The following is a 14644-nucleotide window of genomic DNA, read 5'->3' on the forward strand; positions in this document are numbered from 1 at the left end:
ACAAGAAATTACATCCGAAGAGCTTCTATTTCTCCAACTTCCATTAGAAGAGCTTCCATTTCTTGAACTTCCATTAGAAGAGCTTCCATCTCTTGAACTTCTTGAACTTGATTACAAATGATAATAGGCCTTTCTTAAATAGGCACTTCTAACCCAAGACATTACAAACACAACCAATGTGGGATAAAAGGTAAATACAACTACCTTTAAATAAATATTAAATTCCCACCCAAATACAACTAAGCACCCAACAAATATTAAATACATGATTTAAGGATCTTTCCACAAACTTCTACCTTGATTAATGGAATGACAACTATTTTTACTATTTTTCTTTTTTACGCCACCTATGCGCCTCGAAAATAGAAATCTCCTTTTCCTTTCTTTTCTCCTTTTTATTTTTTTATTATTTCTCCTCTAATTTTCGTCACTTTCTCTCTCCTCCAGAATTTTTTTTTTTTTTTTTTTTTTTTATTTTTTTTTTTTTCTCTCTTTTTTTTTTTTTTTTCTAATAATTTAATTTTCCCATGTAAGATGCTCCTGCATCAAACTCCCTTGGTAGATAGAAAAGTGTGTCCCACACTTTAGTGCCAAAAGAAAGATATACAACCATCTTCATCTTCACCACAAGCTCCCACCTCAATAGGACGAGAAAACTAACATGCAGATCTTCCACATTTTTTTTTGCTGATGCATGATGCTCCTGCATCCGACTCCCATGGTAGGAAAAATTTTGTGAATATGGATTCACAAAATGAAGTAGCCACTGTTGAAAGTTTTTTTTTCTTTTCCTCCAACACATAGCTGGAACAAGTATCCGATGCTGAAATTTCTCCTTTGCAATGAACTCTATCCAAGTATAAATCTCATCCTCATCCAATCTTGTTGAATTAATCACACCTGTAATATATCTAGCAACACCATACCAATCTTCCTTTGCATACCACACATGACTAACAAGATCCTCATGCAAAAAATCATCAATATCTTTTAAACTCATATCAAAGACAACATCCCATGATTCATAAGAATTTACCTGTTTGACATCTTTATTTTCACTTGCCTCTTTTATGTCGTCAACAATGCACGTAACTACTCCACCTGCTTGATCTCCAACGAAGGCACTATATTCTTCCTCCATTGTTGCAATCTTCAAATCATCTTGCTCTATTTCAGGTTCATAAATCTTGCCATCTTGATGCTCTTCCTCTTGTCTTTCATCTTCTTCAACTTTAGGTTCGCAAATGATTTCCTCTTCATCCACTTGCTCTTCCACTGGATCATCTTTCTTTTCCACATCCAAGGAATTATGAACATCTCTTTTCTGGTGACATGCTCTTTGTTTCCACAACTCAGCTTCTAATTCATTCACTTGCTTTTGCAAATCAACTAGCAATGATTGTTGATTTCTTGCTCTAAATTTCTCAACTCGAGGAATCCTCAGAATCCATCCAATCACAAAAGTCATCTTCTTCTTTCTCTTCTCCATAATCAAGTCTTCAGAAGAAAAATCTTGTCCAAAACAAGAACCTCGTGCAAATTGCTTCACAGTCGGTGCTCTGTCTACACAATCAAGAACTTCTTCACAAACTTCACCCAACTCAAGGTCCTGGTGCAAACTGCCTCACATTCGGCGATCTGTCCGCACGCTCAGGAACTCCCGCTCTGATACCACTGATGATGGGCCACACCACCCGTACCAACTAACAACAAAAAATGCAACAATATGGAGACAAGAGAGATGACAAAATGCTTCATAAAACTTCCATTAATACTTGAAATTCATTACAATATCCTCCAAATGAAAAGACTCCAAATTTTTACAATATAAGAGATATTTTCTCTCTAAGAGCTTCTACAAGAAATTACATCCGAAGAGCTTCTATTTCTCCAACTTCCATTAGAAGAGCTTCCATTTCTTGAACTTCCATTAGAAGAGCTTCCATCTCTTGAACTTCTTGAACTTGATTACAAATGATAATAGGCCTTTCTTAAATAGGCACTTCTAACCCAAGACATTACAAACACAACCAATGTGGGATAAAAGGTAAATACAACTACCTTTAAATAAATATTAAATTCCCACCCAAATACAACTAAGCACCCAACAAATATTAAATACATGATTTAAGGATCTTTCCACAAACTTCTACCTTGATTAATGGAATGACAACTATTTTTACTATTTTTCTTTTTTACGCCACCTATGCGCCTCGAAAATAGAAATCTCCTTTTCCTTTCTTTTCTCCTTTTTATTTTTTTATTATTTCTCCTCTAATTTTTGTCACTTTCTCTCTCCTCCAGAATTTTTTTTTTTTTTTTTTTTTTTAATTTTTTTTTTTTCTCTCTTTTTTTTTTTTTTTTCTAATAATTTAATTTTCCCATGTAAGATGCTCCTGCATCAAACTCCCTTGGTAGATAGAAAAGTGTGTCCCACACTTTAATGCCAAAAGAAAGATATACAACCATCTTCATCTTCACCACAAGCTCCCACCTCAATAGGACGAGAAAACTAACATGCAGATCTTCCACATTTTTTTTTGCATCAATGTGAATTCTTCTTAAGAAGTTTTTCCATACGGTGTGAACTGATGATGCTGAGAGACCCTGGTTGTAAGCCTTTCAAAGTGTGTTGGTGCCCCTCGGCTGAAAAATGCATCCAAAGTTCAGCAAAATCCCAGAGAATGGGGCCAAGAGTGCGTAACCATTGGGCACCCAAAACCACATCACAGCCACCTAAGGGTAAGGCAAACATGTCAGAGCGCATGTTATAATCTCCAATAGAGAGACGCACATTGCGACATTTCCCTTTACAAGGTAAAGTGCCCCCATTGGCAATCATGACTTCAAAGCTAGAGCAGGGATGGATAAAGCAATCAGCCTGTTTGGCTATTCGTGGATCAATGAAGTTATGAGTGCTACCAGAATCAATGAGTATAGTAAGAGGGATCTTCTTGAAGAAACCCTGGACCCGCATGGTTTGTGGAGTAGTGACTCCTGCCAAAGCATGGACAGATATCTCTGGTGGAGCTTCTGGGGAAGGAGGTTCAGGCTGGTGAGGCTCAACCTCAGCATCCACTGTTTCCTGAGCATCTACATATTCTTCCAGTTCCGGTGGAGAATCCACATCCAAGAGATAGAGCTTTTGCTGAACACATCTATGGCCCCAAGACCATTTCTCATCACAATTATAACAAAGCCCTTTGTCTCGCCTAACTCGCATCTCTGTTTCCGACAAGTGCTTGATCGGAGTAGTTCTGGGAGTTGGTATGACTGGAGGGTTGTGAGAACCTGTATTTCTGAATGGAACAAAATTAGATCTGGAGCGTTGTAGAGCACTAATCTTGTCTTCCGCTAACTTAGCCAACCCAAGGGCTTCCATCATTGTAGTAGGTCGAAACATTTTGACTTCTGAGCGAAGTGCATCCTTCAGACCACTGACAAAACAACTACGGAAGAATTCATCAGACAAGCCCTCTGTGTGATTAGCTAATTTTTCAAACTCTGTCTGGTATTCTCTTACAGTGCCTGTTTGACGCAGTTTAGTGAGTGCTCCTGTGAAATCATCAAAGGAACTAGGGCCAAAGCGCTCCAAAATGAGGGTGCACAATTCGCTCCACGTTGGGCCTACATTAGCCTTGATGTACCAACGGAACCATTGAAGAGCTTCATGTTCCAAATGAAAAGATGCAAGGGAGACTTTGTGGTTATCCAAAGTATTATGCAAGCTGAAATACTGCTCTGCCCTATAGATCCATCCAGTCGGATCAGAACCATCGAAGCGTGGAAAATCAAGCTTTGGTCCACGGAAATTGCCAGAAGAGGACCCAGTATCTCCTGAATGGTTTCGGCTCATGGCTGACTGCTGAAAGTTAAGACCCAGAATTTTGTCATCCAGATCTTGAAGTCTGGTTTTGAGGGATGCAATTTCCTCTTCCATGATTTTTGCTCCTGTACGCGTAACAACCATAAAACAAGGTTTTTTTTTTTTTTTTTTTTTTTTTTTCTTTCTGAACAGTCGACTTAGAAAAATTCACTCACAGACAGAACAACTGAAAAGAGTTATTGCAATAACAAGAGATATTAGAAGTGAGAGGAACCTGAAGGCCACGACAGAAAAAAAATTGATGTAATTTCCACCCAGCGAGCCCAAGAGAGTGCTCTGATACCAGATGAGAAGAACCTCCTTATAGCAATATCGTGAGAATGCTCGAAATAACAGAACACAAAGTGATAGCAGAACTCAGAATAAATCTACTGATCGCAGGCCACTTCGAGGGGGTAACCTCCTTTGAGCAAGCTCAATACAATAAATTCGTCCGTGCCCATCAAGGGCCTCAACCTATTCTTATATACTGGGTACGATCTAGAAAAGTAATACTACCTATGCATGTGGGATAATAAAATAAACTCACGGGACGACTTACAAAGCATATGCGTCCAACAACTCTACTCTAACAAAATAAACAGAAGGAACACACAGGTTCCTAACAATGAAGGATTTGGGGGCAGCAAAAAAAATCCTTGGTATGAAGATTTACAGAGATAGGAAGAATAAGAAATTGACATTATCTTAGGTTGATTATATTTTGAAGGTGGTGCAACATTTCTCTATAGACAATGCTAAATCTATTTGCACACCTTTACATGGTCACTTGAAGTTGACTAAGGAGATGTGTCCAAAGACACAAGAGGAGAAGATAAGATGTCCAAGGTACCTTATTCTTTAGCTATAGAAAGCTTGATGTATGCTATGGCACGTACAAGGCTAGGTATTGTACATGTAGTGGGAGTCATTAGTAGGTGTATTAGTCATCCAAGAATTGAGTGTTGGAATGTAATCAAAAGGATTCTCAGATATTTGTGAGGAACGTCTAGTAAGTATTTACACTTTGGGGGCTCTACTACTAATTTATAAGGATATCTTGACTTTTATTTGGTAGGGGATATTGATACTAGGCAAAGTACTATAGGTTATGTATTTACTATTGGTGGGGCAGTTGTGAGTTGGGTTTCTAGGTTATAGAAAGTGAACATTTTATCCACTATAGAGGTAGATTATGTTGCTACTATAGAGGTAGCTAAGGAGATGATATGGATTTTGTTCTTCTTGGAAGAATTGGGACATCCATAGAAGGATAATTATTTATTTATAGATAGTTAGAGTGTCATTTATCTTGCAAATAAATTTTCTCTGCATTCAAAGACAAATCACATTTAGTTGTAGGATCATTTCATTTGGTCAATTTTGGATGATAGACAATTAAAGCTAGACAAGATACATATAGATGAAAATCCAATGGATATGTTTAAACAGGTAGTGAAAAGGGAGAAGTTGAATTCTTCTTCAGCTATGGTTAGTTTTCTAGACTGAATGACATAAAATAATAGTAGAGTTCAAGGTGGTTTAATCTAGTGGGAGCCTCATGGAGTAGCATCATAGCTATAGGATCAGTCTCCAAGTGGGAGATTATTATTGTTTAATGTGGAGCTTGATGAGTCCCCAAGTGGGAGATTGTTATATTGTAGTGACTGATCACAGAAGTACTATACATACTCCATATGGAGAAATTTTTTTGAGACTATTTGTCACCAATTTATGGTCAACATGTTGTAACTAATTTTAACCCTAAAGTGACAAAAATACTTGTATAAAAGGGCTTCAAGTTAGGGATTGCTTCATTGTGGGTGATGAGAAAATTGCTCTTTGTAGTGGTATTGAGCTTTAAGGGATTATGGATTGTAATTAGGTTGTAATCACTAGATCATAATCATATTGGACTTGTTGTTTGGTGGACATAGCCTAGGGTTTGGGTGAAGCATGTTAAATCTTGGTGTCTTGGTTTCTCTTTTGTGTGATCTATTATTTTTTGATATTTTTTATATTTACATGAATTTTTTATTTGTGTCTAAGGTTAATACTAACATCAAAAGTGTGCCCCCAAAAATGTGGAGAGCAGGAGCTCAAGTTATTGAAGGATTTGCTTCCTTTAGAAAAAATCCACAAGCACATAAAATATGCACTCTGTGTTTATGGAAAGTGGGATTTTGAGGCAAGCAAGGATTATCTTCCAAAGGAATACTTTTGATGCTATGGCAAAAAGGGTGCTCCAAAAATTATAGAGAGCATAATTTTAGGGTAGAGGTTGGTTTTGTTTGAATGAAGGAAATCCTTAACCCTAGCCAAAATCTGAATGAGTTAATATTGATATCACAACTCAGAGGAGGTCATGGATGTTGAAATATGTTGGCTATACTTCCAAAGTGTTGAATGAAACTCCATGCATGGCAGGGGAATCCCACGGTTGAAAAATCTTACTATGTTAGCTTTGTTATGCATTGAGGACGAGGGGCCCTATGAATGAGAGTTGGGTGATATTCACTCACAATAGGTTCAATTCATAAAACAAAGGAAAACCTCAAAACACCAATCATACCTCCAACCAAAGGCAACTAGCCCCCTCATCACCCAACACCACATGGCAAGAGCCATACAAAAAATCATAGAAACCATCACCAATGGAAATGAGCCTTCCATCCTAATCCCAAACTATCATCACCCATAATGGTCTACTCAACATCACAATAGGTAGAGTACTTCTCAAATAAATTTTTAATAAACCCTTCTCACAATGAGGGGGCCTCAGTTCAAGTAGGGAAACTAAGAGAACCCATAGAAAGAAAAGAGACATCCACACAAAGGAAAGATACACATCTTTTCCTCCAACATAAATAAACAACATCCCATGAAAAAATGGAAAATACTCTACAAGCACAAGGAAAGAAACACTGACATCTAAGCACCCACATTCTCACCTTTTCCCAAAGATACTTACACAAGGGAGAAACTTCTTTGATCACAAAAGGTCACTTTGAAGTAGGGTAGACACCTTTGTTTAGAAAAAATTTAATCCATATGAAAAGACACTTCTAATACCCAAAGGAATTAAACAAAAATAGGGGTAACATCTAGTAGCTTTTGAGGAACAAAACTCTTTCCTACAACACCTATTAAACCCTCCTTTGAAAACAATAGAGTAGAGGCACAAGTGGATCATGATCCTCATCCAATTCCTCCCATAGAGCCACCCTTAAACATCACACACTAAGGGAAGAACTAAGCCTAGGGAAAAAAAAAAGTCAACTTTGACTATTTAACACTTTTGGTCTAGGAATTAAGCTTAGTGTGTGATGTTTAAGTCATTCCCTCCCATAGATCCGCTTCGAAACTCAATGCAAGGCCACTTGAAACCCTAGCTAAAAAGCCACTACATGCTTCCACTAGAAAACAACATTTTCTTATTAGACAATATCAAGTTGGGAGAAATAGAGGCAAGGAGAGGTTGAGGGGAAGCTGGTGGTGGATGGTGGGACAGTTTATGACATTTTTCTAATTTTTTGATTGTTTTAATTTTTATGAGTATTTATAAAGAGTGTACCATTGATTTTTTTATATGATTTGTATAGAAAACAAAATTGTATATTTTATATTTTATTACAATATAAATAGTAGTGTTAAAATCTAATGATTTAGTTTATATTTATTTCATAATGTTCAAAGGATTATGAATTCCTTATTAGCTAATTGTATTTTTTGACGATATAGAATTTCATAATGTATTATATTTTTTTTTCATTTAGAAATAATATAAAACTTAACTTCAACTATTTATTAATCCAAAAGATTGATTTTATAAAAGATTAGTTTTATTTTATCTTAAATAATTATAATATGGATATACCAAAGTCCTAATCTAGATAGATTAGGAAAAGCTTTATGCATTTAAAATAAATAAATTTGTATAATAGATTAGAGAAAATAATAGAATAATTATTACATAAAATTGATTTGATTGATAAATGATTATTTTAATTATTTCTTTATAATATTGTTTAAATTCAATACTAATTTTTTCATTTGAACATCTTTTCTTTTCACTCTTGATGTATATTTTATTATTTTATATACTAAAATTTTGTACTTTAGTCCTTTCACAGGATTATTCAAACTCATTGAATTACACAATCAAAATAGACTTATAAACTACACTCCTACTAGTTTTTACAAAACCATAATATACTTCTATGATTATAGTGGTCCAATATGTCATGGTTTTTTATAAGATAGATATCCTAATGTTAATTACTTAGAGAGAAATATAATAGGAAATAAATGTAATTACTCAATAACTTTCAACTTGAAAATAGGAAATTCACACGATAATAAATTAATAATAACTTCTTGAATATGTGATAGTTATAACATGGAGATGTTCGTGCAACAATTAGCTAATAGGAGTGATTTGTATAATTGAATGCAGGTCAATGAAGAGGTTTTTTTTCTATAGAAGGGAAGGAGGTAGATAAGTGTTCAGTTGACATATTTTAAAAAATAAATAAAGATAAGAAATATTAGAAGTAAACAAAGATATTCCTTCAACAAGCATCAACCTAAATCAGTCCCTATAATATAATCAACTTTGTTTGAATTTGTATTATGAATGAGTGTGTATAAACATAGAGCATTAAAAAATAGTACAAAAAGGAAATGAAATAGACTAATGTGATTATGTAAATAGAAGGTAATGTAGCATATGCTAACTATAAAAAATATATGAATGTATCCTATTTCTATAAACATATTCTATTGACTTGTGCTCTATTACTTAATTAATCTCCACCAATCATAACAATTTATTATTCTTTTTTCAAAATAAACATACTTCCTCCAAAGTTAAAATTTATAGTTTTTTATTTTTCTATTTAATTTTAATTTTTCAATCTCAACAATCATTTTGTTCAAATTAATAGAAACACAAAATCATTCTATAAAAAAGTTTATTTATGTTGATACCAATGGTTTTCAATAGAGAAACTTCTATTTATATAAAGACTGTCATAGAAATTATTTTCTCCAATATTATGAATGCATTTACACATTTATCTTATGTTATGAGACACAAGTGTATAATGAAAAGAAGATTTTATTAGCTAATTTTAGTTTTAATGGTTGTGTCATGTAGCGCTTACATTATAGGCTATATTAAATGTCCTTAAGTTACTATTGAATTCATTATTTCTTCCACTTCAAAGTGTGAGCCTTTTCTGCTACTTGTCATAGGTTGTAATCACTATTTCTTAAGTAGTGATTAAGTTATACACACACACACACACACACACACACACACACACACACACACACACACACACACATACATACATATATCTACATATATATGTATATGTATGTATGTATGTATATATATATACACATATATATACATACATACATATATACATATATACATATATATATATACACATATATACATACATATATATCTATATATATACATATATACATATGTACATACATATATATATATACATATATATATATATATATATGTATATATGTATATATATGTATGTATGTATATATATATATATATATATATGTATATATATATATGTATGTATATATGTATATATGTATATATATATATATATGTATGTATGTATATATGTATATATATGTATGTATGTATATATGTATATATATGTGTACACACACACACACACACACACACACACACACATATATATGTGTGTGTGTATGTATGTATGTATGTATGTGTGTGTATATATATATATGTATGTATGTATGTATATATGTATGTATATATAAATATGGATTTGCAGGAAGCACTATGTCTTTCCAATAAGGATATTACTTTTCATAATATTTCACCACCTTTTTTTTACTATAGAAAAATAAAATAATATTGTATATTATGTGTAAGTTAAACATAGTAATCTTTATTAAATTACTTCTTTTATGCTTTGAGTATTTTGATTAAAATTTTGAGTTATCATTAGAACTATAATATATTTCTAAATTTAAAAAATCTGGAAAAAGTGGATAAGCTACTATAATTTATTTAATTAATAAAACTGATTCAAAAGCTCAACTGGGGAAGAATAAAAGAGAAAAGCTAGAATTGTCGCTCAATACAAAAATTTGAATCATCGAATATTACATGATAAGTATAGTTTGAGGATATCAAAAAACCAGCCAGAGGAAAAATACTACTTCCAAGCATACAACTAATAGCCAAAATACAAAAAAATAGAGCTTTAAACTTTCATTCCTCCATTTCAACACAATCCTGAGTAACCTACATTATGTGGCCCTTGTCATGCACAACTGGAGTACTATCAGTGGTGGTTGCAACTTGATTGTGCAAGTCTTGCCCTAAGCAAAAAACTGATCATCCACCTAAAGCACCTCGTGGAGGCATAGTCAAGTCCCAACCAATGGATGTAACAGTAGGCTGATTTGGAGACCAACCCAACATCTAATGTTCATTTCTCTAATACTGAAGCCCAATAACCCCTAGCTCATGTGGGTTACACTAGGTGTTCCAAGCTACATCATTCTACCTGGCTGGAGTCAATTGTTGTGAGATATGGCAAGAAGGGACATTGGAGAACCATAGCAAATCCAATATGGCATACCCAGTTATCCTAACATGGTCTTCTAGCTGAAACCCAAGTGATTGAGCCATGACCTATAGTGTAGATTTCATATGAGATGGGCTTTGTTTTTCGATAGCTCTTTGAAGTGCCTCATATGTGACCAGAGCTTTAGTATTTTGCATCAACTAAGATGTAGAAAAAAATTATATTTATTTTTAAAAATGTTATATTTATTACTTTATACAATAAAATAAAACCTATATTGCTATTATATTTTATAAAATAATTATAATTTTTATTATTATAACTAAATCAATTTTAAATAAAAAGTAATGATATGATTTATATGATTATTATAATATACTATAACTTTTTTTTTTATTAGACAGAGGCCAAAGCTAAGATTAATTATCATTGTGTATCGTGATTAATTGGTATTAGTGTTATTGTTAAGCTCGAGTAGATTCAAATCCAATACATGGGTATGTGCAAGATCATGGTGTGCCAAATAGTGGTGATCTAGAAAATATGTAGTCTTGAAATGCCGCAAAGCATTTCAAAATCTATTCCAACTTTTATCCCACCCATCATTATACAAAAGAAAATAATTAATGCCTTTATATGACCTACTATATCTTTTGATAGCAACCTATATGGTCAACTTTAAAAAATGTCCCAAAAATGTATTCTTGGCCCATTATTATGTATTTTTTTACTTCAAAAATGTAGCTAAAAACTTTTTGTTCAAAATTTGATGAAATGAAAAGGGTTTCTCAAGAATGTTCTTATCTTTCCATAAATGTAAATTTTGTCAAATTATGAGTTCATTAAGTAATTATTACTTATCTTCTAATGGAGTTGCGTATAAAGTGGTATTGAGACACTGATTGAGGGGAAAAAAAACTATAACTTTCAAATAGTACAACATTTTTTAAATACAAAAGATACATCACATTATATGATTCTTCTACTATAAGGGAAATTTTTTTAAAAAAAATTGTAGTGTTTTGAATTAGTTAAGGTGATCAGACACAAGAGTTTTTTATTTCAAAAATACTAACATCGAAAATTAATAATTAATTTTTTTAAGAATAAAAATACACAAAAGTATGAGACAAGAGCCTATAACACAATGGTAACTTGTGAGCCTCTCATGTGCAAGGTCTTGGGTTCTAATTCATTTATCAAATAAAAGTAATTAATTACAATTAATAATGATAATTAATCTACACTTTGCCTATTTACCGATCAAATAAAATTATAAAATACACTAAAATATGTGTCACATCCAGGCAAGGATGAGTCTGCTTGTTCTATCTATAATTATTATTTAAAAATATTATCATTTGATTTTGATTAAGGTGGCAAGACATATGTCTACTTCTTATTCTTTTCATTAAATTTTTGTACTATTGCATTAAAATTCAAAAATTTTGACCAATCAATTTTTTATTTTTTCAAATAAGGCCCAATAGTTTAGAAACTAAAAATTCAATTTCCTAGAGATTCTTTTCTCTCAACTTTTTAATATAAAGTTTATAACAAGTAGAAAATTGCATGTCAAGTTGACATAGCCCTAATTTGATTATTTTTTATTGCCACTTAAGAGCATAGTTTGGTTGACCATGATCTTGCGCATACCTACATCCCAAATAAGAGGCTAACAATTTATTAGTGTTGTAGGCTCATGCCTATAGTATATGATAACTATTAAAAATGTTTTTTAATACTTATATTAAATATAATAAATTTACATATAAAATTAAAATTGTAATTAATTCAAGAAAATAGTAAGCCGCTATGTGGCACTTATTTTAGTAGTCCTTTAATTTAGGTCAGGGTTACATTTAACTTTTGTTGCCCAAGTAGATTGTGAGTGGATAATTTTTTATATAAATTAATTTCTTAAGAATAATTTATGATGTATGAAAAAATGGAAAATTCAACTTTAATTATTATATGAATATATTGTAGATTTAAAAGAATAATTTCATATTTGATTTATTTTTTATTACATATATTTTTTATAATAATAATTTTATACCAATTTTAACACATCGAAAAAAATTAAAAATAAATGTATCAATTAACCTTCTCACAATATTAACAAAAATAACACATTATTTTTCATGAAGGAGGTTGCATTGTTGGTTGTTTGAGCCCAATCCAAAAAAAATGTACTACTACTCATATATTATATTGTTGTGCAAATAAACAAAAGAACAAAATTTAAATATTGATTCCATATTAAAAAATGAAGAATGGAAAAAGTAAACATGGGTTTTTTCGTTTTGTTGGATTTACAGTCAATTTTTTTTGGAGTTTGAAGAAAATTACCTTTTTGGACAATATGAGACGAGATGATATTATTCATATAAATAAAAAAAGATAATTCTCGAGTAAGCTACCCATTCTTTACCCAAAACTATTAATCTACCTCCTAAGAACTTGCAGTTTAAAAAATATACCCTATTTGTTTCGCTGCATGGAGCCTTTTCTACGCTGTAATGACTCCACTTTACACAGAAATTGTATGCAGATGGCATTACTTCAACCAAAAAAAATGTATCAAAATCAATGATGGAAATAAATTGTATACCAAGGTTTACTCACCAATGCACTTCTTTCTTACAAGGGACATAGTGGTTTGATCTATGTTCCGCCGCTGAGACCATCTTTTCTTAATGAATGGGAAGGCATGCACAAAGATTTATGGTAGAAAGGAAATAAAGGGTAGAGGACATATGTTGAGAAACAATTTGTAATCTTTAGATTAAGGTGTGGAGACTCCAATATCATCACTATTAACAATAATCATCTAAGTATTTTATAGAAATAGTGGCAAACATAGAAATTTAAAATTAGGGAAGTTCATAATTAGTGATTGATTTTTAATATCATATAAAAGGAAAGAGTTCTTTTCCTTTATTAGAAAATAATTAAATTAGGAAGACTTACAAAAATTTTGACATCTTCCATAATAAGCATATCAACTTAACTAGATTACATAAATGATCATATAACTTAATTAATGGTCTTCCATAAGTCAGCCATAGATATCTCTTGTTAGCGTAAATCATTATTCATCAACTACACTTCACTAAATCTTATTTACAATAACTCATGCATTTTAGTAAATCTTATTTAGGATGATTCATGCATTTTAATTTTAATTTGATAAATTTAGAATGTTGCAACTTTAGTTGTATAAACACACAATGTAGAAAAAGTTCTACTTTAAGTTGTGATAGTTGTTATCATATTTTTGTTTTATCTATTGTCCCACCTTTAACACATTTATCATCCTCAAATTTTTTCACATTTCTGTACATAATTTATTTAATAATGAAGGGTAATCCATACTTTATAGATAGGTGACTAAACTTAGATTGGGTGATAAATTATCAATTTCTCATCTCCATAGAAGAGATGTCTTGTCTGTTTAAGAAGACATGTCTTGTCTATTTAAGAAGACATGTCTACATTATTCATATTAGTTATTTATTAAAAAATACAATTCAAGAATTACATATTAATAGTAATTCAATTAAATATTTTCTAACTTGTCTCTTTGGTTTGTGTTATTCATTGTGTTCCAGATCACATGTTGTTTCCTTACCAAAATTCCTACATATTATCAAAGTGATTAGAACATAATTACATAGCCTATTTAGAAATCTCGTATTATATTTAGGTGAGGAATGTTTTGAAAATGTGAAGAGTACTATAATATTATTATAGAAGAATCCTATGCCAAATTTGACCTCACCACTATGCCTAGGTGAGTATCCATGTACATTTTGAGTATAATGTTTACGTTGATAGGATTATCCATAGAAATATTTAGGCCAAATTATTTGATTTCTCAATATTGTCTTACACCTAAAAAGGAGGAGAAACAAGGCAAGAAGGGAAAGTCAACCAATGTGCAAGTTTTTGGGATGTAATCAATATATAAATGACACATATATAATGTAATAAAAAATAACTATCAAGTGTGTACATGTTTGTGTAATTACAACCTATAGATTTAAAGATTGTTACATGAAATAATATGGTGTATATATAAGGGGGCTTGGATCGACAACCCAGATGATATGAAAATGATGTAACATTTAGCATATCCAAAAACTTATTATAGGCAAAATTGATATTGTCTATAAGA

The sequence above is a fragment of the Cupressus sempervirens genome, chromosome 10, assembly GCF_028749045.1.
Source record: "Cupressus sempervirens isolate cs-2001-9-10 chromosome 10, ASM2874904v1, whole genome shotgun sequence".
Taxonomy (NCBI): domain Eukaryota; kingdom Viridiplantae; phylum Streptophyta; class Pinopsida; order Cupressales; family Cupressaceae; genus Cupressus; species Cupressus sempervirens.